Source organism: Ambystoma mexicanum, chromosome 5p (genome assembly GCF_040938575.1).
Source record: "Ambystoma mexicanum isolate Mex_15411 chromosome 5p, UKY_AmexF1_1, whole genome shotgun sequence".
NCBI classification, from domain to species: Eukaryota; Metazoa; Chordata; class Amphibia; order Caudata; family Ambystomatidae; genus Ambystoma; species Ambystoma mexicanum.
This window is the reverse complement of record NC_090930.1, coordinates 1,345,015,485-1,345,043,296: the sequence shown is the minus strand read 5'-3', so window position 1 is coordinate 1,345,043,296 and position 27,812 is coordinate 1,345,015,485.

Below are 27,812 nucleotides of genomic sequence, written 5' to 3'. Positions count from 1 at the left end.
ACAAGTATCCATGATAAAGATGCATTTGGCTTCTTTCCGTCGTAAAAGCAATTCTCTATTTCCTTCTCTTGGTGGTTCCTTGACACTTTCAAGACCCATGACTTTCAATAATTCCACTTTTGTTTCAGGATGTTCTGTGCTGAAGTGCATGGCCCGTGGATATCTTAGATCTCCATTCTGAATAGCTCTCATGTGCTCAAAAATCCAAATTTTTAGGGCCCTAATTGTACTTTGAATGTAAAGCTTTTCACAGATGCATTTTACTTCATATACTACAAATTTAGTATTGCAGTTAATAAATTGCTGAATATGTTCAGGCTTTTGATACCATTTATCATCTGTTGACCGAGTTTGCAACCCCCACATCTGTGGTTCCCTAAAACAGGTTTTTGATTAAGCATACTGCTTAGATTCTTAGATGTTATTGATTTTAGAAAACACGTACTTACCATGTTTTTAATGGTTGGAGCCCTATGATAACAGATCATAGAGGAATCATATAAGTGTTTGCTCACATTTTCATACATTTTTAGGATGTTCCAATATTTATAAAAATGTTATTAAACGTTTGAGCTTCCGAATTATATGTAGTCACACATTTTGTTTTGGTCATCTGCGAGGCCGTCTTCGGTTTATCCTTTAGCAGGAAATACTATGAGATCTTGTCTGCTTTTGCCACTGCTTCTCGTAGTTTTTTAGGATTGTATCCTCTTTGACAAAATGTGCTTATTGTTTTTTCAATATTCATAAGGCCGCTTCTGTACTGCAGTTTCTCGTTAGCCATAATATTTCCCCATAAGGGATGTTATTAATCACATGCCTGGGGTGGTTACTCAATGCATGCAGAATACTTTTTCCTGCAGTCGGTTTCATGAACATATTGGTTTGTATTTTGTTGTCTTCTATGTATAGTTCTAAATCCAAAAATTGGATTTTATTATGGCTTTCATTCTTCGTAAAGCTAAGGTTATAGTCATTAGCATTTATGTATTACAAATACTCTTCAAACTTTGATGTATCCCCATCCCATATTATGAGGATATCATCAATATAACGTCCCCCAAATTGTATGTTATTTAGTTGGTTAAAGGCTTCATGTCTCCACGCATAGTTAATTTCAAAATAACCCATGAAAAGATTTGCATACACTGGTGCAAACTTTGACTCCATTGCAGTACCTTGTTTTTGTAAATAGATCTGTTTATCAAAGCACAAAACATTATTGTTTACAGCAAATTGAAGCATCGAGATTATCATCTCATTTTGCTGCTTGTATGACATTGATGTGGTTTTCAAGAAAAATTCAACGCTCTTGATGCCTTTGTCATGCTGAATGCTCGTGTACAATGATACAACATCCAGCGTGACACATCTGTAATTGCTTTCCCAAGGTATTGAATCCAGCTGCTGTATGACATGTTTTGTGTCCCGGATATAAGAAGCCAGTCCTGAGGCTAGTGGTTGAAGGTAGATGTCTATATACTGTGATATTCTCTTAGTAAGAGATCCTATTCCATTTATGATAGGGCGGCATGATGGGAACTTGTTGTATTCTTCATGAATTTTTGGTAAAAAGTAAATCATTGTCATTATTGGATCTTTACTTGTCATATATAGATACTCTTCTTCCAGTAAGAGCTCTTCTTTGCCTGTGAACCCATCCGGTGGGCAATCCTCATATTTCTGTAAATTTTATGTGCTGAATTGGTGTCCGAGCCCCTGAAATGACTGTTAATCCGTGTCCCAGCTCCCATCTTCCCTCCCACAGCCCTCGCTTCTTCCCGCTTCCTGGTTCTCTTGCATCCTCCCCCTGACCCGCCTACTGTGCCCTGATTGTCCCTTTTGCTATGGTGTGCTGAATCTACTGACCAGCAGTGCTCCCGAGGCCCCACTTTGCTTGTGAATCCATCAGGTAAGCAATCCCCATATTTCTGTAAATTGTATGTGCTGAATTGGTGTCCGAGCCCCTGAAACGCCTGTTAATCCGCGTCCCAGTTCCCATCTTCCCTCCCGCAGCCCTCGCTTCTTCCTGCTTCCTGGTTCTCTTGCATACTCCCAGGACCCGCCCACCGTGCCCTGATTGGCCCTGAAGACCACGCTACCCAGGCCATTACTGACCTTCCCAGGGCAGCCCTCTGCCTGTGCAGCCCTCTGACGAAGGGCCTGTTATGTTTGAACTAAAATGGCGCTGGTGCGCAGTGCATTCTGGGAGCGCTCGGAGCCATGATGGATATTTACTTCATGCCGCAGTGAAAAGCTGCACGCATTTTGCTGAGAGTTAGATTCACAGTGCTGAAGTAAACATGCTTTCCAAACCTGGTATGCAGTCAAGGACATTTCTGCTGGGAAAGCTAACTTTGTTATGTCTTGTTATGAGCTATGGGACTGTTTTTCGTGGTGCTTGTTTTTAGAGGAGGGAGGCACTATGCTCCTTGAGGGTACTGTCGGTTGACCCAGATGGCAACCAATGGCTGCTCATCAATGCGCAAGTGCGTTGCCAGAAGGTTCGAGAAATCACCAACCCTTTTCGGAGTGTGCATATATGCGGAACCCCGGGGGTGGTCAGGTGAGACTTCAGCCGAAGGGGGACGCTTGCGTCCGGCATTCCTGTGGGTTGTTGTGCTCTCGGCCTGGCTGTTATCGGGGTCTTCCAGCTGCTTCTGGCGATATGAGGAATCCAGTTACGCTCACGGTGATGTATTTCCCTTTGAATTCTTTGCTTCTTCTGTGATTTATTTCTATGTTTCTTCTGTGATTTATTTCTATGTTATCACTGGTTGCTTCTAAGCTTTGAATAAATAGCCGTATAAGTGCTCATTATTTTCTAAGAGTGTGTGGTTGCAAGTTATTGCATCTTACTGCGTTGAAAGTATTGGCTCCGTAATTGCATTGGTGATTTATGATTTTCCGTGCACTCTGGAAGAGCAATACAGGGCCCAAGACAAAGGGCGACTTGGACAGAGGCGGCACCAGATCATACCTGCAGGTTCCGCAGGAGAAGCAAGAAACCAGTAACCTGCCGTCAATGAGCTCCGACCAAATAGTAAGTGTGGCAAGGGTGGTGACTGAAGCAATTACTTCACATCAGAAAGCCCTACCACTCTTACGTAAAGTCTAAAAATCTCACTATATTGAACCCTGCTTCTATACTGTACTAGAATCAACGTCAGTATATCACAGCTGATTTTGAAAATGCATCCTATTAGACCCCTAATAGCCTCACTGTGGTATAGTTGAATTTAGAAAGTATGCATAGTAGCATCACTGTGCTATAGTTGAATTTAAAAAGTGTACCTAATATCTTCAGTGTGCAAAGTTGAATCTAGAAAGTTTGCCTTATATCTTCACTGTACACAGTTGAATCTAGAAAGTGTGCCTAATAGCCTCACTGTGGTATAGTTGAATCTAGAGAGTGTGCCTATTAGCCTCACTGTGGTATAGCTGAACTAAGAAAGTGTGCCTAATAGCCTCAATGTGGTATAGTTGAATCTAGAAAGTGTACCCAATATCTTCACTGTGCAAAGTTGAATCTAGAAAGTGTGCCTAATATCTTTACTGTGCAAAGTTGAATCTAGAAAGATTGCCTAATAGCCTCACTCTGGTATAGTTGAATCTAGAAAGTGTGCCTAATAGCTTCACTGTGGTATAGCTGAAATAAGAAAGTGTGCCTAATAGCCTCAATGTGGTATAGTTGAATCTAGAAAGTGTGCCCAATATCTTCACTGTGCAAAGTTGAATCTAGAAAGTGTGTCTAATATCTTCACGGTGCAAAGTTAAATCTAGAAAGTGTGCCTAATAGCGTCACTATGCCAAATTCTGAATTTAGAAAGGGTACCTAATATCTTCAGCGTCCAAAGTTGAATCTAGAAAGTGTGCCATATAGCCTCACTGTGGTAGAGTTGAATCTAGACAGTGTGCCTAATAGCAACACTGTGGTATTGTTGAATTTAGAAACTGTGCTTAACTAGCCTCACTGTGCTACAGCTGAATCTAGAAAGTGTGCCTAATAGCATCACTGTGGAATTGTTGAATTTAGAAAGTGTGCCTAATATCTTAAGCGTCCAAAGTTGAATCTAGAAAGTGTGCCATATAGCCTCACTGTGGTAGAGTTGAATCTAGAGAGTGTGCCTAATAGCATCACTGTGGTATTGTTGAATTTAGAAAGTGTGCCTAATATCTTCAGTGCCCAAAGTTGAATCTAGAAAGTGTGCCAAATAGCCTCACTGTGGTATAGTTGAATCTAAACAGTGTGCCTAATAGAATCACTGTGGTATAGTTGAACTCAGAAAGTGTGCCTAATATCCTCACTGTGCAAAGTTGAATCTAAAAAGTGTGCCTTATAGCGTCACTGCACCAAAGTTTGAACTTAGAATGTGTGCCTAATAGCCTCACTGCGGAATAGTTGAATCTGGAAAGTGTGCCTAATAACGTCACTGCGGTATAGTTGAATCTAGAAAGTGTGCCTAATAGCCTCTCTGTGGTATAGTTGAATCTAGAAAGTGTGCCTAATAGCATCACTTTGATATTGTTGAACTTAGAAAGTGTACCTAATAGCGCCACTGTGATATAGTTGAATCTAAAAAGTCTGCCTAATTGCGCAACTGTAGTATAGGTGATTTTAGAAAATGTGCATGTTATCATCACTATGCAAAAGTTGAATCTAGAAAGTGTGCCTAATAGCGCCACTGTAGTATAGTTGGTTTTAGAAAGTGTGCCCAACTACCGTCACTGTGCTATAGCTGAATCTTGATATTATAACCAAGCCCTAATCTAGAAGGTGTGCCTAATAGCATCACTGTGATACTGTTGAATTTAGAAAGTGTACCTAATAGCGCCACTGTGGTATAGTTGAATCTAAAAAGTGTGCCTAATTGCGCCACTGTAGTATAGTTGATTTTAGAACGTGTGCATAATATCATCACTGTGCAAAAGTTGAATCTCGAAAATGTGCCTAATAACGTCACTCTAGGATAGTGTGCCCTACTAGCGTCACTGTGGTATAGCTGAATCTTGAAATTATAACCAAGCCCTAATTCCGCCCTCGCCGCACCATGAGTCCATCCCACCCAGCTAGGCCCAGAGAAAAAGCCTCACTCTGGCGCACCTCCCGCCCTCCTCCCCCTAATTCCACCCCCTCCCATCCCAAACCTTCCCACCCTCCACCACACTCCCAGCCCACCCCCTATCCAACTTTCAAAAGAGTAGAACCCTACCCTCCACCATGAACTCACCCCACAGCCTGTCGAACCATCAAGCCAGAGGAGCCCGATGGCGCGCCAAACATCCTAAAACCCCTGTTCTTCCAATCCCTTGAACCCACCCACCCCCCAGCACTCCCGCACCCCCTGCCCCACCAATGAACCAAATGACCCACCCTCCCAGGCCCACCTCGTCCCGCACCACCCCCTGCCCTTTCCTAGCGACAACTCCCTCTAACATCATCCAATAACCCATCCCTTCCCCTCCCTAAAAACTGCACATCTCGCCCTGGCAAGAACAGTGGCCGCATCCCCATCGCCCTCCGACCTCCCCTACCCTCTCACACACATCAACTGCACTAAAACCCCTGCACAAAAGGAAACGGCCCTGGTCTCCTTCATGCTTCCTCTACTCCTCGCCCCTCCTGTCCTGACCGACCACCTCATTCTCTCAATCTCCACCATCACCACCCTCCTCCCCTTTCACATCCTGCTTCAAAACCATCTCCCTTGAATTTTCACCACCCACACCTAGATCTCCTAACCCCTTACACTTCACCCTCAAATCACAAGCTTCAAATTTGTCTTCCCAACCGATCTCTCTCACACACCCGTCCAACCCCATCCTCCCCACACCCGCCTCCTCCTCTGCCCGCCGACTCTTCCCAACCACCATCGACAATCCCGCCTCTCTAACCTCACAGATTCCGCACACTCCACACCACCACCCACCCCCGCCACCCCTCGCAGCCACTCACCCACTCCTCCCCACCACTCCTTTCAACCTCCACAACATCCCCCCATGCCGAAGTAAGATGCATCCTCTTTAATGCCCGATCTGTAGCAAAAAAACAGACCTAGGCCCTCATTAGGACCCTGGCGGAGGACCATGGTGCAATTTGCACCATGGTCCATGGCGCTAAGCTGCCAACTCCGCCAAGGTGGTTGGCGGACTTACCGCCCCATGCCGACCTTGGCGGGGCGGTAAGTCCCCAATCCCCATTTTACCCTTCCCCATTCCCATTCTTGCCCCATAGGGTATAATGGGAGTGGGGAAGGCGTTAATTACGCCACCGTAAATTACGGTGGCGTAATTAACAACAAGTCCCGTAGCGCCATGGATTTTTCCGCCTGCAAAAAGCAGGCGTAAAAATCATCCATGGCGCTACGGGAACTCGTAGTCTGGCGGAGAGGTACGCCATGCACTACGCCGGCGTAAAACCCTCTCCGCCAGGGTCCTAATGAGGGCCCTAGTCTTTATCACGGAAACCTGGTTCTTCGACAACTTTGCCCCCATCGCCCATGAAGCCTTCCCCCAGACTACTCCCTCATCCCACTCAACCGACCTTCTAGAGGAGGAGGACTAGCAATCATTTTCAAGTCACACTTCTCTACCTCAATCATCGACTCCCAGACAATCATCCCTACCTGCGAATCGCTTCTCGTCAAACTATCCCTCCCCCGAACGTTCTCCCACAGCTTCCTAATCATCTACCGACCCCCTGGCTATGACAGACAATTCTCAAGAAAACTCTGTGATTCGATAGTCACCATTCAAATAAACCACCCCAACCTCACTCTACTATGGAACTTCAATATTTGGCTGGACATTCCCACCAACCCCATGACCCACTCACTGGTCGACTCCCTAAATGCGCTTAACCTTCGCCTTCACATGAATGGCCCCACTCACTCTAAAGGACACACCCTTGATGACATCTTTAGCTCCCACAACCAGTTACTTCTAAGCCCCTCCTACACCTATCATCTGGTCCGATCACTTCATTGTGCCTTTCACCATTTGCTTGCCCACCCCCCTGCCCATACCTGAACCAGATCCCCCATATCAACACAAATGCTGGAAGAAACTGAAAATCCTCCCTGACCTAGCCGATGCACTACTTCAAACTCCTCCCTCAACCACACCACATAATGAACCCTTCACCACCGACTCCTTTGACTTGTGGCTTAATATCTCATTAATCCCGCTCACCTCCACTTACCAATCTTCCGCTCGCCGTGGCCCTTATCCCAGATGGTTTACACCAGAACTGAAGACTGCAAAACAACTGTATAAATCCCTCAAACGCAAATGGCAGAAAGATAAAACCAACCTGAGTAGATCCAACCTGGCCCAGCACCATCGCCACTACAAAACCGAAATCCGAAAAGCAAAAAAAGTCCACTACAACTCCCGAATTCTCAACTGTGAAAACCCCAGCAAAGAACTCCACAAAATCATTTCTGAATTCACCAAACCAACCTGTACCTCCACCCAATCGACCCCATCTCAATCACTCTGCGACTCACTCTCTCTCCACTTCTACACCACTGCTCTCAAAAGAACTAATTCCCTCAACAACAAACTAGCCCTCATGTCCCGCCGCGTAATCCACCCGCCCTACCAGTCACCCCCCGCCTTCCACAGCAACTGCAACCCAACCCACCTTCGACTCATTCACTCCAATATCAAGAGACCAATTTCTCAAATTGCTGCGAATCTCTCTCACTCACTATTCTCCCCTCTGGCCCGACTCATTCTGCAGGGCACACTCTCGATGTTCTGATCTCTTCAGACCTTCCCCTCTATGTCCCTCTCTCCACTCCTCTCTCCTGGAGTGACCACTTTCTCCTATCCTCCCACCTCACCCTCCCTACCCCACAGGCCAAGCCACCTCCGTCACTGCCACCTACCTTCTCTGTCATCCGACCCATGAATCGCGTGTCAGTTGAGGCTTTCGCCGCCACCTTCTCACCTCCTCCTCCCCCGGCTGACTCTCACCCTGACACAGCCCTCTCCACGCTCCAATCTTCTATATCTGATACTCTTGATATCCTTGCCCCTGTCATGAGAATCCACCTGAAGCCCAAAGTCAAGTGTAACTCCTGGTATGACACAGACCTCATCACCCTTAAACGCAAGTGTAGGGTGGCCGAGAGGAAATGGCGTGCTTCAAGTTCATCCTCTGACAAACTGGCCTGCCGCCTGCTGCAAAGGCAATACCGGCTCTCTGTCCTCACCAAGAAGAGAGCTCACATCCAAGCCCGCGTCTCTGCGGCATCTAACAACTCGGCCGAACTCTTTAAAATCTGCAAGGGACTGGCCAATCCTGCCGCAGTCTCTACCTCTCCTGTCCCTTCCCAGGCCCTCTGCATGGCACTGGCTTCTCACTTAATTTCTAAAACTCAGGACATCCTGTCCTCACTCTCCCCCTCTCGCCTCCCTTCCGCTATTCCCTGCTCTTCCTTTGGCCCTTCTGCAGCCACCCCTCCTCCCTCCTTTTCTGACTTTCCCCTTTTCTCTGCAGACAAGGTTTCTAGACAAGTCAGATCTATGAAAGTCTCGTCGAAACAGGTCCACCCCTGTTCCTCCAAAACTATCAAGGACCACATCGACTCCCTGACTCCTGCCCTGGCTGATTTCTGCAATCACTCCTTGGCCACTGGAGTGTTCCCCTCCGCCCTGAAGCACTCCCTTGTGCACCCTCTTCTTAGGAAACCCTCTGCCGACCCCTCCTGTCCAGCTAACTATCACCCAATCTCCATCACTCCCTTCATGAGCAAGCTCCTGGAGAAACTGGCCATCTCAGCTCAATATCTACACTGAATCTGTTGGTTGTCTTCATGACCATCAGTCTGACTTCAGAGCTGCCAGAAGCACGGAAACTGCTCTCCTGAAAATCTGTGAAGACCTGCTCACCAACCTTGACTCCAACACCCTGTGCGTTCTTGTCTTGATGGATCTCTCTTCTGCCTTTGACACTGTCAACCATGCCATCCTGCTCAACCGTCTCCGCGATAACCTGGGTATCACTGGTCAGGCTCTTGCATGGCTGACTTCTTTCCTCTCCAACTGATCTTACAGGTCCAACTTGGATCCTTCCTCTATGACATCTTTTTCTCTACCTGTGGTGTCCCCCAGGGATCTAACCTCTCTCCCTGGCTGTTCAACCAATACCTGGCACTCCTTGGCCACCGCATCGCCACTCTCTGTCCCAACTTCCAGTGCTATGCGGATGATACCCAGCTCATTTCCAGGCTACCCTCGGCCTCCTCTTCCGCTCCTTCCCTCATCTCTTATTGTCTGTCTGCCGTCCAGGAATGGTGTGCCGCCAACGACCTCTGCCTTAATGTCAGTAAGACCGAGATTCTACTCAAGGGCACACCCACTCCCTCCTTCCCTGCAGCTCTCTGGCTGGCCTCTCTTGGCCCTCCTCCTACTGCCACCTGCAAGGCAAAAAACCTCGGGGTCATCTTCGACTCTGCACTCTCCTTCTCCCCTTACATCGCTGACGTCTCTAAGAAGTCACACTACCAGCTGCATCTCCTTAGAGGTATTCTTCCTTTCCGCTCCTTCCCACAGAAGCTCACTGTCTCCAGAGGCCTGGTCCTCTCTAAGATGGACTATTGTAACAGCCTCTATCTAAATCTGCCTGCCTCCACTCTTCGCTCTCTGCAATTTATCCAGAATAGGACTGTGAGACTTGTCCTTGGCCTCAAGCCCAGGGATCGTATCCCTCCAGGACTGAAATCTCTGCACTGGCTCCCAGTGGCTGCGAGGATTAAGTTCAAAACCCTCTGCATTGTACACAAGGCCTTCTGGGGTCTGGGGCCGAAATACCTGCAACTCTCTTTTCCTAAATATCTTCCCTCTCGAGCTCTTCGCTCATCTGCCTCCAACTCCCTCAGGGTAAGCCGCTTCTCCAAGCAATGAATTGGTGGCAGATCACTCTCTTCAGCAGGGGCCTCTCTCTGGAATAGCCTTCCTGCCTCCTTGAAACTCGAGGAGAACCATCTCCGGTTACGGAAGCACCTCAAAACCTTCCTCTTTTGCTTCTGCTTTCTCTCCTCCTCTCCCCTGCTGACCTCCTGGCTGAAACTGTACCGGTTACCTGGCCACCTTTTCTGATCTCTGGCCCAGGCCCCATCAATTGCCCACCTGCACTGCCTCCCTGGCTACCCCTGCAACTGGGGACCTGTTTTTCTGTATCCCTACAGTCCCCCTACCAGCACTTATGTCTGCACTTCCTTCCACTTGCCACTAGCTGGATGTTTTATTTATCTTATTTATTCTACTTTCCCATGTACTGCACTTCCTCTCTCCCTTCCCCCTGCACACTTTCCTTTCCCCCCTTCCCATGCACTTGCGCGATCTGAATGACACCTGGCCTAGTAGGATCGTTGTCTGTCCTCCCTTTGTTCCCCCCCTTGCCTCGTCGAGCCTTGAAGCACTTGTGTATAGGCGCGTTATAAATGCCATATCATATCATATCATATCAAACTTCCCTCTGCCCAGAAACCATCTGGCTGCCCCCTAGACCCCTGCCCCTCCTCAATCCTCAAAGAAATATTCTCATCCACATGCACAGGAGAGTACGCAAGAACCATCATAAATGACTCCCTCTCCTCTGGAATCTTTCCCGACGCCTTCAAAACTGCTCATGTCAAGCCTCTTCTGAGAAAACTTCCCTCGACCCTCTCGACCCCAATAACTACCGCCCCATCTCAAACACCAGGTTCCTTGCTAAACTCATCGATCAAACTGCATACTCCCAACTAAATGCCTTTGTCGAATCCAACAAACTGATATACCCTGCACAATCAGGCTTCAGACCGCGACATGGAACCGAAACCACTCTGACCTCAATCTGGAATGACCTTAAGAACACTGCAGACTCTGCAGGATGCACTGCACTAACCTTTCTAGACCTCTCTGCCGCCTTTGACACAAACAACTACTCAATCCTCCTCGACCACCTCCCATCCCCAGTAATCCGTGGAAACGCTCTCAAGTGGATTGCATCCTTCCTGCACAATAGGAAACAGATAACCCTCCTCGCAAACTTTGCTTCCGCCGCCCGAACAGTCAATACCGGAGTTCCACAAGGAGCATGCTTATCAGCCCTCCTGTTCAACCTCTATTTGTCCACCGTCCCAGGAATAATCCGCCCGCACAATATCTTGTGCTATAACTACGCCAATGACACCCAATTAATCCTAAAAATCCTCAACTCGAACCCCGACTCTCAGCCCGACCTCGCAGCCTCTCTCCTTGACATTGATCGCTGGATGACCACAAAACACCTCCTCCTAAATCCCACTAAAACCGAAATCATGGTGTGCGGCAGCACCGAGCTTCTCCCCCAACCTCTACCATGGCCATCATCCATGGGCAATCCACCCACCACCTCAACCACAGTAAAAAAACCTTGGATGCACTCTCGACCCTGACCTAACCCTCTCTCGCCAAATCAACAACGTCTCTAAGTCCTGCCATTACCACCTCAAAATTCTTAGATGCATTTTTCTGTACCTCTCCTTTCCCAACAGACTCGCCGCTGTCCAATCTATTATAATGTCGAGACTGGACTATGCCAACTCCCTCTTCCTCGGTGTCCAAGCATACCACCTCATTAAACTACAAAGAGCACAAAACGCTGCAGCCAAATTGCTTCTAGCACTTGGCCCAAGAGACCACACTTCTCCAGCTCTGCAAACTCTCCACTGGCTCCCGGTTGGACGAAGGGTGACCTTCAAAACCTTATGCATCACCCATTGAGCAGTGACAAAAACTGGCCCTCTATATCTGCAGGATAAGCTAAAACCCTATGACCCACCGCACACTCTAAGATCAAGCTCCGCCCTCCTTTTAGTGATACCAAACACCAACTCAGTCAGGTTGGGAGGAACATCATTCTCAACCTTGGACCCCACTCTATGGAACTCGCTCACACCCCACATTTGACACACCGAAGATTACCTGTCATTCCGCAAATTACTGAAAACATGGCTCTTCCCGTAAAGAATCAACGCTTAGAGCAAATGGAATGAATAGCCACAACAAACAGAAATCCAAGGTTGTTTGAACAAAGAAAATAAAGAGCAAAGAGAGTCGGTCGAACAGATAGAAAGGCTAAAACGGATAGTGTAACTAAAACTGATAGACTGCGTGAAACAGATAGAGTAAGTAAAATAGATTAATAGATCGAACAGATTGAGTAGATGGAACAGATCGATTAGATGGAACAGATCGAGTAGATTGAACAAATAGATTAGATGGAAAGGATAGAGCAGATGGAACGGATAGAGTAGATGGCACGTATAGAGTGTATGGAGCGGATGGAGTGGATGGAGGAGATGGAGTGGAAGGAGCGGATAGAATAGCGGATAGCGGAGAGGATGGAACGAATAGAGTGGGTGGAACGGATCGAGAGGATGAAACGGATAGAATGGATGAAACGGATGAGTGGATGAAATGGATGAAACAGACGGAGTGGACGTAACAGGTGAAGGATGAAACGAATGGAGTGGATGAAACGGATGGAGTGATGAAACGGATGGAGTGGATGAGATGGATGGAGTGGATAAAGCGGATGGAGTGGATGAAACGGATGGAGTGGATGAACGGATGAACTGGTTGAAGCGGATGGAATGGATGAAGCGTATGGAGTGGATGAAACAGATGGAATGAATGAAACGGATGGAGTGGACGAAACTGATGGAGTGGATGAAATGGATGGAGTGGATGAAACAGATGGAGTAGATGGAGTTGATGAAGAGAATGTAACAAATGAAGCGGATGAGTCAGATGAAGTGGACGGAAAGGATAGAGTAGATGGAACGGATTGCATGGACAGAACGGATTAAATGAATTGAATGGATGGAGTGGATAGAATAGATGAAGTGGATGGAACAGACGAAGTGGATGCAACGGGCGAAGTGGATGGAACGGACTGAGTGGATGGAACGGACTGAGTGGATGGAACGGACGGAGTGGATGGAACGGACGGAGTGGATGGAACGGACGGAGTGGATGGAACGGACGGAGTGGATGGAACGGACGGAGTGGGTGGAACGGATGAAGTGGATGGAACAGATGAAATGGATAGAACGGATGAAATGGATAGAACGGATGAAGTGGATCGAACAGATGAAGTGGATCGAACAGATAGACTGGACCGAATGGATGAAATGAACGGAACGGATGGGGTAGATGGAAAGGATGGAGCAGATGGAACGGACAGAATGGACGGACGGATGAAGTGAATTGAACGGATGGAGTGGATGGAATAGCTGAAGAGAATAGAACGGTTGAAGTGGATGGAATGGACGAAATGGGTGGAACAGACAAAGTGGATATAACTGACGAAATGGATGGAACGGACGAAGTTGATGTAACTGACGAAGTGGATGGGACTGATGAAGTGGATGGAACGGATGAAGTGGATAGAAAGGACCGAGTGGATAGAAAGGACCAAGTGGATAGAACAGACTGAGTGGATAGAACAGACTGAGTGGATAGAGAGGATGGAGTGGGTAAAGTGGACAGAGCGGATTGAGTGCATGGAGTGGATGGGATGGATGAAGCGGATGGAACGGATGAAGCGGATGGAACGGATGAAGCGGATGGAATGGATGAAATGGACAGAACGGATATAGTGGATTCAACGGACAGAGTTGATGGACCGGACCGAGTAGATGGAATGGACAGAGTGGATGGAACGGACAGGGTGGATGGAATGGACAGAGTGGATGGAACAGACAGAGTGGATGGAACAGACAGAGTGGATGGAGCGGGTAGAGTGGACGGATCGGACAGAGTGGACGGATCGGACAGAGTGGACGGATCGGATGAAGTGGACGGAACAGATGAAGTGGACGGAACAGATGAAGTGGACGGGACGGATGAAGTGGACGGGACGGATGAATTGCACGGGACAGATGAAGTCCACCATATCACTTATCACACCAACATATCTCACTACTACGCTTACTTTCTCCTATACATCATCATTCAACTAGAACACAGCTATGCTGTGACACATTCGGTGTAGCTGTTCCCATACTAACAAAACCCCATGAACACCTCATCATCCTAATTAAAACAGCTAGCTGAGCACATATGGCTAGCTTAGGCATCGCCTCAGGCCTACGGCAGCCACACTCAGTCTGGGTGTCCACCCTCCAGACTGAACACAACCAACTGATTTCCTCAGAACCACACCTACCGCTAAGAAGCAGCTATCTTGCAACAACTACACCAGCTGGACACATATCCAGTGCGCCCACGCGCCTTACGACACTCTCTCTCTCTACTGACTTGAGCTGCGGTTCCCGAGGGCATTCAACCTAACAGCGCTTTGAGGTCATACCAATGATACATAAGGCGCTATATAAATGCCAATTAACATAACATAACATTAATACCGTTTATTACTATTCTCGTTGCATTCCTTTGCTAGGTTTGGCAGTGGGGTTTCTGTTAGTTTTTGATACCACTCCTATTGCACAGGTGAGCCTTTCCTTCATGCACGTAGTCTGTTCTGTTCATTAAGACAATCTTATCTCATTTGTCTGCCATTTTTGGTATAATTGTTTCATTCTTTGCAGTTCTTGAAGTGGCGTCACATTGTACAATAGTTAATTCATTTTGTTGTTCTAAACTGCTTGTGTTAGTAGCACAAGGACTCTAAAAATGTATTAAATGTTTTGAAATGTGAGTCAATGAAAACTAGTAATAGACTAAAAAACAATGTTTTGACTTCCACAGAAAATAGATAAAATAGATAGGGAATAGCATGCCATCTCAGAAAAACAGGCCACTGCCGGCTCACAACCTGGGGGTTCACTTTGACAGCTATCTGAATCTGAAATTTAGCATTACATCCAGTACCACATGTTTATTGCCAGAAGCAGCCTCCAAAACACTGTAAAATCTGCCCCATCTCACCTTTCACTCAGCCAAGCCACTCTTCTCCACTCTCGTCCTGAACAACGGGACTGCTGCTCCTCCTGGGACTCCCTCCCTACCCCTTTATAACACATGAAAAGGTACATAACATTGCTATTCACACACTCTTCAACTTCCCCAGATCCTCACCCACAAATGCACTGCACCTCCATATGGGGTGCCTGTCTATTTCCAGTTGTACCATGTTTAAATAGCTTTTTCTACAAATGCATCAATTGTCTAGCCTTCCTTCCCTTAACTGGCTAACTTCATCTAGCGTTACTCACCCCCTAACTGTCTGAGATCTCAGGCTTCACAACCTCTTTGTTTGCCATCTTTGTGTGCTACTTCACGCTTTCACTCCTTCATCCTACTCTCTCCCCACCACTAGAACTCCCTAGCCTGTTTTTAAGTTCACTCTTACTGTATCTAACTTCAAAGTAGCCCTGAAGATGAATCCGCTTTCGCTGAAAGGAACACCCAAACTATCCTATGTATCCACACACCTATGATCGCATAACCTGCCCTACCATCTGTTTACATAGATGTAAATACTGCAAATGATAATCTTGCAGCACCTGTAACTACTCTAAATGTCACATTCAACAAATCTAGCAGCAACTGGGCTGTCCTTGAAGTTCGGCTTTTCGGAACACAGGAGTACAGCTCTTACTGCAGATGACTCAGGGATCTGCAATGTGTCATACGTGTGCCTATTATCATGACATTATCATGACATGTCAGCGCTGACCCCTCCTTCTGTCTTAATAGCTTGCTGCTGCACCTGGTAATTGCATCTGTTTTAGTATGTCACTTACATATGTAAGGCACCCAAACATCAGATTGCCCAGGCCACCTTAATGTTTCCGGAAGCTCTTGTCTGCATCCACATTAATAGAAGTGCACATACAGGGGAAATCTCATCACTGTAGCAGTTATAGCTACTAGGCAGATGGGAGAGCATTAGGGTGGGATTACGTAAATCTGAACAAATAAATCAAACAAACTAGACTCGACATAAAAACTAGAAGAAACAAACTAGAAATTAGAAATAGCAAAAGTCAAACTTGATGAGAATAGTAGTGCATACCAAGTTCCAAGGAAATGCTCTATATTGGCAAAGGCTACATGACTATACACATAAACCATAAACATAAAAAATCAATACAGGAAAAATGGCTAAAAAGGAAAATGTATTAACATTATAAGAGGGGTTAAATCCCCAATGTTTTAAGATACAACACACCCAAAAGACAACATGAAAAGGTGAAACAAGAAAAATGTTAATAGAGCAGGAAAATATGTATTGAAAAAACACCAATTAAAATGTAGAAAACAAATACATTAAGAACAGTTAAGAAGAATATTTGACATCTCAGTGACAGCTAAAGGCAAATTAACAGGATTTCTAAGGCAATTTGAAAAGTTTGGTTTGTGGCACTAAAATGTGTTATGAAATGCACTTGGCTTGGAGACGTCGAACACAACAAGGTCTTAAGGTACGGGAAGGGCACAAGCCAGACAGCTTTCCCCATCCCACAATAGATTTATATTACAGCATTGAAGAATAGGATGCATTATTCTATGACACACTGGGCATCATTACGAGGTTGGCGGTACCCTGGCAGTGCTACCGGCAGGTTGCCGCTGAGCTCGAAGCACTGAATCTGACGCCTGACTTCCCGGTGCCACCAGGACATTACAAGTCCCGGCAGAGCAGGAAGTCAGGCAGCAGATTCGGTAACTCCCCATTCCAGTGGAGTCCCATAGGACTCCATGGGAGTGGGGAGACGGAACGGTGCCGGTGCTTCTGTGACAACTCTGCCTACCAGGGCCGATGCGCCCAGCAGGGTCAGATCTGCCCGGCGCTACGGACTCTGCAGGCAGACTCGTAGTCTGGCAGTCCTCCTTGTTTCCAGACTGCCACACTTGGAATGAGGATAACGGTGGTTCGCTTTTCAGCTGAAAATTACCAGTGAGGAGAGAACCGCATTGAGTGCAGCAAGTCACTGCGTTACTATGTGATGACAGGGTGCTTCACACCCAGGTAGGGGGACTCAAATATGGCTGAGCTAGCCACATACAGTGACCCACACCCACTGCACTGCTTACCAGCTTCCTCTTTTGCACCATTGCATGCTATATATTCCCACCAGCACTGTGTTCGGTCAGGCACCAATTCTGTAGCTTGGGGCACGCTAGTTTCCTAAAATGGCGGCCTGGGAATTAATCCCCATTACAGGATACACAAACGAAGCATGGTTTTTCTGCACTGTAGTTTGAATGCCAGACCTGGGCTCCCCCACAACTACACCAATTGCCTGTAATTCGCACATGTTGCCCAAACACAACACTGGTCCTTGCAGGAAGACATGGGGCCTCATTACAACTTAGCCTGTCTGGAATCCGGTCTTACCGTGATGCCGGTGACACTGATTCCGTGACCGCAAGTATGCGGAAGTAAGGTACAATTATGGGTAGTCGGTCGCATGCCCCAGAACAGTGCAGAACTGGCCCCACCACCATCACGGTAACACCCACAGAGATGGATTCACTGGGCCATATTGCAGCGGTACATCCGTTTCTGCCACGGGCGTGCCGGTATCAGCGGATGCGGAAATACCGCTATTGCGAAAACCCAAAAGGCAGCGGCGGCCATTACAAAAAGCTCAATCGACTGCAATCTTCTGCAACCACAAGGCTCACAGCTCCTGTGCCTGCTGAAATCCATTATTTGCGATGACATCAAGGACCCAAGCCATCCGGCAGCGGAAACCCTGCTTCAACGAGGCGCAGCTGACCGTGCTTGTGGTGCACATTGTGGAGAATGCACCAGCACTGTTCAGTGCAGCCAGAGGTGTAGCAAGCAGCAGAAGAGAAAAGGGATATAGACGGAGGCTTCACAGAAATTCACAGCTGTGGGCGTGACAGTGCGGACGGTGAAGGACTGCCACAAGCGGTGGGACGATCTGCAGCTGCGGGTCCGGAACCTGCTGGCAGCACACAGGAAGCAGAGCAGTGGCACAGGAGGGGGACCACATTCCCCACTGAAGCTCCAAACATAGAAGGAGAGGTGCAGCAGCATCATGCACCTTGAGGGGATTGAGGGTGTTGGTGATTCAGAGGTCGGAGCAGGCACACCTGGCGTGGCTGGTAAGTACACAGAGTGCTAAGTCATGAGTGTGAATGAAGGAAGGCCAGCACCCCCCCTCCAGCCAGGGCCTAGAGGCACAAAACACATCCACCATTAACCCCCCACTCCCAGCCAGGGCCTAGAGGCACACAACACATCCACCATTCTGCCCCCCTCCCAGCCTGGGCCTAGAGGCACACACCACATCCACCATTAAGCCCCCCACCCAGCCAGGGCCTAGAGGCACCCACCACATCCACCATTACCCCCCCAGCCAGGGACTACAGGCACACAACACATCTACCATCAACCCTCTGCCCCCAGCAAAGGCCTAGAGGCACACAACGCATCCACCATTAACCCCACCACACCCAACACCCCCATGTGACAACACCACCCGGCAACTGTGTGCAAGCCCTGATCCACACACCTGAGTGCATCGCCCATCAATGAGTGTACTTGCTAGTGGACGAAGCATGAGGCGTGTGTTGCATGTGACTCCCCCATGTACATCCTGTCACACCACTAACAGCATGCCCTACAATCCCCCATAGGTACATCAGCCATCAGTGACACAGCACAACAGCCAACGGCAAGGGGGACTACATGAGGCTGTCAGACAAGGCAATGCCAGCAAGCCACTACCAGCACCTCCGGCAGCCTAGCATCCGCTACGGTGACGGTGCACGACACCACAGACACCACCATCCCACTGTGCCTGCAGACCAGAATGTGCCAATGCCAAATCCCCTGCAGCCACTTCCATTGCACCCACTAGTCCCTGTGGCCCAACAAGCGACAATGATGCTGCAAGCGTCGTAAGTGCGCATGTAGATCAGGGCGCTGACGCACCCAAGAATGCAAATGAGGGGACAACACAACACCAGAGCAGCTGGCCACATTTAGCCACACGGGACTGCACAGTCGGATGCACACCCCCACACCTTCCTGCCAGGAACTCAGCGCCCGCCTACAGAGCATCGAAGAGAGCCAGGCCAGTGTGACACAACTTGTCGAACAACAGCTCCAGGAGGCAAGGCTGCAACGGCAGGAGGCCCGTCTGCAGTGAGAGAGCAGTGCCACCTCCGTGCGGCGCCTCTCACGTGCGATAGGGTGTTTTGCCACAACCAACGTGGTGTTGTCACGCGGGTCAGGGAGGGCAACAACATTATGTCTAACATTGCTGAGATAATGTTGGTTGCCCAGCAGGCTTTCATGGGCTGTGTGCCAGCACCAAACCTTGCTTGGGCCTCTGTTAGCAGGACACCCACGAGTTCTGTGACCAGCAGCCCCCGTAGGAGGTCATCACGGCTGGCAGGAGCCTCTGGGAAGAACACCCATGGGCACAAGCACAAAAGAAAATAGGCTGTACATTGCGGAACTGTAGTCCCACAAGTTGTGATGGGGTCCGGGTTGGTGGGTGGGTAAGTTGGGGAGGTGGGGGTGGTCCTTAGTGGAGTTTGTCCGTGTGGGCCTGGTTGATGGGTGGGTAGGTTGAGGTGGTGGGGGTGGTCCTTAGTGGGGTTTGTCAGTTTGGGCCTGGTTGGTGGGCGGGTACGTTGGGGAGGTGGGGTGGTCCTTAGTGCGGTTTGTCAGTTTGGGCCTGGTTGGTGGGTGGGTATGTTGGGGAGGTGGCGGGGGGAACGTGTGGTCTTTATCGCAATCCCAAACCTGTTTCCCCTGTTAATTCAATAATACACTGGTGTGCAAATGCAAATGACGAGTGGACAATCTCATTTCGTGTGTATAGAAATCATTTACTGTAGTATTACAACATGAAGTGCTGATTGTGCATATGAAGTACATCAGAAGAAATTGTGTACGAGTGCTCCACATGCATGTAGTCCATCAATGGCACCCTGGCCTGGTAGTGCACCCATCCCATCACCGCCATCATCATCATCATCATCTTCATCCTCATCTGCTGGCTCGATGTTTGGGGGCAGTGGAATGTTCCTGCATATGCACAGATTGTGCAGCATAGCACATGCAAGTACTATTTTCCCTGTCTTCACCGGGCTGTACTGCAATGCGCCACCTGATCTGCTCAGTCCAAAGGTCTGCACTGTCACGCCACGTGTGCGTATGTGTGCCCGGTTGTAGGCCTCCTCATGCCTGTTCCGTGGCCGTCGTATGGGCGTCATCAGCCATGGCGTGAGTGCATATCCGGCATCACCTGCATGGGAGTGAAAGTAAGGGCACATGTTACTGTTTGTGGTATTACTGTCTGTATCAGATGGAGTCCACAGATGCCCCTTGTGGTAATCCGATGTTTGACTCATCTATTGTGCACACTTGAATCACATTTCCATGCTGGGTTCTGTGATGCTTAGATTTGTGGAGTGATGTTAGGAAAGAACATGTTCCAACCTGGCCTATCAGTTCGGGCTGGGCTGCTACCATTGGTGGCAGTACCTGACTGATTTGCATATGGCTGGACCACTTTCGCAATGGCGCAGACGGGCTAAAAAACAGTGGTGTAGAAGGTTGCCTAGTGCAATACCAGTGGGACAGATTCATTCAAAACCTTCCACCCATCACTTTTGTGTTCCAATCATTGTAATGTACATGTGTTGAGATGTGGAGGGTGACTCCGACATTGTGAAGTGAGGGGCAGATCTGCATCCGGCAGACACAGATCACTGCGAAGATGGGACCACTGCGCAGAGCACGAGATGCGCCCACCCCATAGCTAGGCTGTACATGAAGATAGGCAGGGCATGTTAATGCGTGCATGACATGGCATGGTGCAATATGCAAGTCGCAGCGGTAAACTGTGTGGATTCTGGTGCTTGTCTATTGGTGCTTGTCTATTCCCCCCCAATACACAGGGGTCATGCACTGGCAGTTTTACTCACCCAACAGCCATGTTCTTTGTACCGCATTAAGTTCCATGTAGCGTGGCAATGTTGAATTCTGCAAGACCATTGAGTCGTGTGTGGACACCGGGAAACGTGCACAGCAATACCTGATGACTTGTTGGGCATCGCAGACCATCTGGACATTCAGTGAGTGGAATTGCTTCCGATTGCGGCACACCGCCTCAATTGCAAGTCTGACTGTCAATTCCACGTGCGTGCAATCTAACGCGCCTATGCAATTGGACATGCCGGCAATGGCATGGAAGGCCACTTTGGTGGCAATGACCTGGGCAGGGGTACGGGGTAGGGAATTGCGTTCTGACGCATGACGCAGCAGTGCATCCAGTACCTGCAGCAGTATCCTGGACAAACAGGATTGTGACAGCCCGTGTAGCTCCCCAACAGTGTGTTGATAGGTTCTGGTGGCGAGGAAATGCAGTACGGAGATTACCTTCAGAAGGGGGGCAGTGGCAGACTCCTATTTAGTAAAAATGAACTTTAGAATTTGAAGAAAAGAAAAAAATTATTTGGACACATCAGTTGAAAAGCGATTACTGAGAAAGAAAGAAACAAACTCATTTGCATATTTGTGAACCACAGAATAAGTGGTGCATCGGTCTCTCTATTTATTTATTCATTCATTTATCTTTTACTATTTTGTTCCACTTACCTTCTATCTCTAAACCTATCTTGGTTCCAAAGGAACATTCACCAAGGCCAAGACCATAAACTCTCTATGGACATTCTATCTATATTTATGCAACAGTAGAATGTCATCCAGGGCACTGTCCATGGGGTGAATGCTTACCAATTGTGGTAATTCAATGGTGTGTGTTGCTACACACAATATTTGTTTGTTTGATTGATCATAAAAATAAATATAGTTTTGAATTTTTATGGATGTTTTGAACTGGTTATTGTTCATACTGCATTTGTGCTTTGGAGACCAGTCATGCCACTTACACGGATCGGGATATCAGGTATAGGTACCCGAACTTATGGAATTAAAATGATGAAAAAGTAAATTCATTATGCACAACGGTGGAATTCTCTTTCTTTTGCACAAGTATTTTACCCCAGTCATCTTTGGTAGAAACAGTTAACCCTACTTTAGTAAGCTATGAAACGCACTCTCATACACAAGAGCAATGGAAGAGTTGTTTCTTTGAGTTCATTTTTACATGTCCTGTGTTCATCAAAACAAAGTTCTACAAATTCACATAGTCCACGTTATATCATCCATTGGATCACTTCTGTTTTGCACAGCAATTAATGAGGCAATTTCTGTCAGTGTCTCTGAGGCTGTGGATTTTATTCCAGATCCCCGAGTCATCCTGCAGTAAGAGCTGCACTCCTGGGTTCCGAAAAGCCGAACTTCAAGGGCAGCCCAGCTGCTGCTATGACTGTGTTGCATGTGATAATGGCGAGTTCACCAATGAAACGGGTGAGACATGGATCTTTTTATTAACTGTAATGGATTTGTCATGAATTACTCCACTCTAACTAAATTGCAAGTTCCTCAAACCTGATATGGTTTTTCCACATGATCTTTTGACTTTGTTGGATATGTTAGTGGTTGTGCCCAAAACGATGCCAACAGAAAAGACAGAAAAATGGGATGTTGAGAAGCAGTATATTTGGTTGGCAGGGGAACTGGTAATGCTTGTGGCATGCCTCAGCCAAAGTACATTTTGTTCTGTTTCAGTGTTTTCTGCTGCAAGAATCACCCAGTGGTTGTTATACTAGATGTCAGTAATCATGAGTTAGGTTGAGGTAAGTTGCTCCCTGTAGCCAACTTTCTCAGCTAGTTGGCTACTCATGCCATGCACAGGAAAACACTGGGCCTGCCGTTTCTACTAGCCCATTCCCCCAATCACTCACAGAGGCTCTGCATCACACTGACTCCTGGTAGCACAATGATGATCCTTGGATGACATTTGACCTAGTAAAACCTTCACTGTGAAGTGTCATTTTTCCATTTACTCCCTGCTGCTTGCTCGTTTTTGGGGGCATTATTGCTGGCCCCTTGTGATCAGTAAAGCCCCAACAGTTGTTTATATCAGAATTCCTGATGTAAGTAACCGAAAGCTACATTTGGTGCCCTTTTGTCTCTTATCTCCAACGCTACCACTCCTGATGCTTCCTGAAATACTTTAGCCTATTATCCAGAAAGGATGCTCGCTCATTTAGGAGAGCTGGACGAACAAGCATACACAACGTCAGAACAATTCTGCTGCCCTTTCACTAATGCCCTGTTAGAATCTATTTCAAATGAATGAGTTGGTTTTTAGAGAGGTGAGAATCAGGGAAGCATGAAGACAGCTTTAAGAATGAGAAAAAAAGAACGTGTGAGTGCAATACTCTTGCTGAGCTTTGGAAAGCACAACACTAATTGGTACACTTTCACATAGTGTGATTTGAATTCCTGATGGGGATTCTGCTTTTAATCAATTTCTATTACAGCATTCAAGAACAGGATGCATCATTCTATGACACACTGTCTTTCGCTTTTCAGCCTAAAATTACCAGTGAGGAGCAGATCGCATTGAGTTCAGCAAGTCACTGCGTTACTATGCGATGAAAGGGTGCTCCACACCCGGGTAAGGGGACTCATACATGGCTGAGCTAGCCACATACGTTGACCCGCACCCACTGCAATGCTTACCAGCTTTGCACCATTGCATGCTATGTATTCCCACCAGCACTGTGTCCGACCAGGCACCAATTCTATAGCTTGGGGAAGCTAGATTCCTAACAGGGTGGCCCGGGAATGAATCCCCATTACAGAAGTCTTCTCTGACGTTGAGAGAAAGCAGCCCAGTTTTAAACCATGGCTTCAAAACACATACACTTCTGATGTCATTTAAGGTTTACATTCAGTCCCTAGAATGGGCATTGCCTGCCATGTGTTGAGTAAAAACATTGTTTTATTTATTTATTTTATTTATTGAGCAAGTGTTAGGCGCCTGTACAATAAAGTAGTATTTCAATGCGCAAAGGCAAGTGGGTATGAAACAAAGGGAGGAAAAATACATAATGGCAAAAAACAGAAAATATACAATTGTGTTCCTACTAGGCTTTGTGACATTCAGACGTGCAAGTGCTGTGAAGAGAAGTGCAGGAGAGGGGGATAGGGAGGGAGGTATGGGTAAGTGCTGGTGAGAGCCATGAGGGTAGTGCCAAGGGTGCCAGGGGAGGAACTGCTGTCTAAGTGCCAGGGCCGGGGAATCCCATGGATGAGAAGCACAGCTGTTTGCTAGTGGGCCCACAAGGGCAGTGCTGGGGTGGGGCATGCTGGAATCGACTGGACAGGGGGCTGGTACCTGTGAGATTCAAGAATGTCCAGGCCGCCAGTCTATGCAGCAGTGGGGTGATTAGAAGGGAACGGAAAGAGGGAAAGAGGTAGAGTAAAGCAGAGTTTTGAGAAGTTTCCAAAATTTAAGGAGGTCCGGCATAAGCAGGAGTGGGGCAGGGAGGCTGTTCCAAAGAGAGGCACCAGCCAAAGAGAGAGACCTGCCCCCCACTCTCTGCTTGGAGAAGCATTTGACAATCAGCGAGCGGAGAGCTCTAGCAGGGAAGAATTTAGAGAGAGAAAGTTGGAGATAGCGCTGCCTCAGGGGTATTACCCAAATTGACCTTTTACAATTGACCTTTTGCACAATTGACCTAATTATAGTGGTCCTGAATGACCTTCTGGACAATTGACCTTTATATTATTTGAGTTATTTTATATATGTATTGGGTTGGTTTTGGATTATATGGAAAAGTTTGGTTGTTCCCAAAAGGTTTGGGAACTCCCGTCCCCTGCACATGGAAGAATATGTGTAAATACAGATCAATAACTAAAGGGAGTTATAGATACTCGTTTTGTACATTGTTTCAGGAAACATTTAGCATAAAGTGATTTGTAGTAAGCAATTTAAGTGGTACATAAACCATATTCATTGAGCAAATTAATTTTTTGAAGAAACGAAGATTGTAAAAAATATTGGTTGCTTTATTGTACATAGTACATGATGGTGCCCAACGCGTTTCGAGTTATCAACTCTTCTTCAGGGGCAATGGCACAATTTTTCAATTTTTCTAACAAAATGAAGAAAACAAATAATATTTTAACCAATTCTATAGGTTCATATAGCATATAAACGTTTTAAACTCGGAAAAATGAAAACACAGCCATCATTTCAACAGATGATAACAATTTGAAAAGTAATATTAGGATACAGATATCAGATTACAAGCAAATCCCTGAACTAGACATTGTGATTTGTTGGACAAAAGAACAAAAGGTAACTCTCATTTTTCTATTTAAACTTTTTAAACAGATCCTGGATCTCTAGGAGAGGTAGGTAATATTTCCGTACATACGCTAAATGACATATTAGTTGTTAGTCAAATATATGAAAAAAGCGCTTACCCTACAGGGTAGAAAGTTGTGCAAGTGCTGATGGAGCATTGTCTGATTTATATCAATATGTATTTCTCATGTGTATGTTCACATTTATGTCTATTTGCGTTTATATTTAGGCAACTCAGCTCACTTCTTCTTTTCGCAGTAATACATTTAACGACACACTTCGGTTGACTACTTGATACATAATATTGTACGGTTATTTTTGACCACAGTATCGGATTGCCATATCACTTTCACAACTTCACTACTTGAATTTCTTCACATTAAAAATATTATGCAACACGCCAGTTTTCTTTTGAGCATCTCACGCTCGATGGTTTCTATTTACTTACGCAAAACATGATTGTGACGTCACTCGTCTGACGCACACCTCGTATCAACAAACATAACGGTAGAAATCTACACATGCGCACATCAGTGTATCTGCCGCGCATGACTCTTGCGACAACCCATTTGATGACAGTATAAAAGGAGACACCTCACGGGTAGTCGCATCTCCAGCCTGGTAGACGCGACCCACCGTGAAGACTCTGCTCCTTTTCTCTAGGTTTAAGTAAGTACTTTGGCCTCTTCGGCATCGAATACTTGACCTCCAATCTATAGGCCACTATATATACTCACCTTCTCTTCTTTACCTGTCCTTTTTCTAATACTCAGCCGACTGCCGCCTCCTGGACATTACCTGTTACCATTCCCTTTTGGAGATAACCACCTGATGGAATATGCTAACTAGCATTTTGATTCACGAGCTACATGTAAGTTGCCATTCACCTATCCTCATCTTCTCCTTTTTTATCGGTACTTAGACTATTTTTTCGTAACATTCTTTTTTACATAATATAGAGAGACTCAAAGAAAGAAATTTGAACACTCTGATCTGAAGCACTTCTTTAAAAACGTACACTTGCCAAACTTTCTACCCTGTAGGGTAAGCGCATTTTTTATATATTTGACTAACAACTAATATGCCATTTGGAGTATGTACGGTAGTATTACCTAACTCTCCGAGAGATACAGGATCTGTTTAAAAAGTTTAAATAGAAAAATTAGAGTTACCTTTTGTTCTTTTGTCCAACAAATCACAATGTCTAGTGCAGGGATTTGCTTGTAATCTGATATCTGTATACTAACATTACTTTTCAAATTGCTATAATCTGCTGAAATGACAGCTGTGTTGTCATTTTTCCGAGTTTAAAACTTTATAGGCTATATGAACCTATAGAATTGGTTAAAATATGATTTATGTTTTCTTGTGCCATTGCCCCTGAAGAAGAGTTGATAACTCGAAACGCATTGGGCACCATCATGTACTATGTACAATAAAGCAACCAATATTTTCTACAATCTTCGTTTCTTCAAAAAATTCATTTGTTCAATGAATATGGTTTATGTACCACTTAAATTGCTTACTACAAATCACTTTATGCTAAATGTTTCCTGAAAAAATGTACAAAACGAGTATCTATAACTCCCTTTAGTTATTGATCTGTATTTACAGATATTCGACAGTGTGCAGGGGACGGGAGTTCCCAAACCTTTTGGGAACAACCACTCTTTTCCATATACATATCCAACCTAGATGTCAAGGTTGAGCCTTTCTCCCCCCGCACCTCAAATTTATTTTCAAAACCTTGACTTTTATTGTTTACCTAACTGTAAAACATCTTACGTAGGTGTGCCTCCAGGTTCTATACACCGTTCTTATTGGTTTTGTATTATAAACAATATAAGGGGATTGGGTGGGGGGTTGCAGGGGTTTTTGGATTGGGTGGGGTATTACGGGAGGTCTCCCCCCGCATATATGTCCTAATTGACCTTCTAAATTAGGTCAATTCTCGCGAGGTCAATTCTCCCAAGGTCAATTGTGAAAAGGTCAATTAGTATACAAACGTCCCAGGCCCCAGAAAGCCTTGTGAATGCTGCAGAGTGTCTTGAATGCGATCCTCGCGGCCACCGGGAGCCAGTGGAGATTTTTTGGACTGGATAGATGCGGTCCCTGGTCTTGAGACAAAGGATAAGGCTTGCACCCCTATTCTGGATTAGCAGCAGGGGGTGTAGGGAGGAGAGGGGGAGACTGGGGAAGAGGCTGTTGCAGAAGGCCAGCCTAGAGAGGACCAGAGCTCTGGAAACATTGAGCTTCTTGGGAAAGGTGAGGAAAGGGAGAATGCCTTTAAGGAGGTGAAGCTGGAAATCAGTCTTCTTGACTAGGTCCAAGATGTGAGGGGTGAAGGAGAGGGAGGAGTCAAAGATGACCCAAAGGTTTTGGGCCTCAAGGGAAGGTGAAGGTAGAGGGCCCATGGAGGGCGGCCAGAGGGTAGAAGGGAAACAGGGCGCAGGTGTCCCAATAAGAAGGAACTCCATTTCACTGGCATTGAGACAGAGGTCGTTAGTCACACACCATGCCTGGATAGCGGTCACACAATCTGGAATGAGGGAGGAGATAGAGGAGGTGATAGAGGGAAGTTTAAAGGAAAGC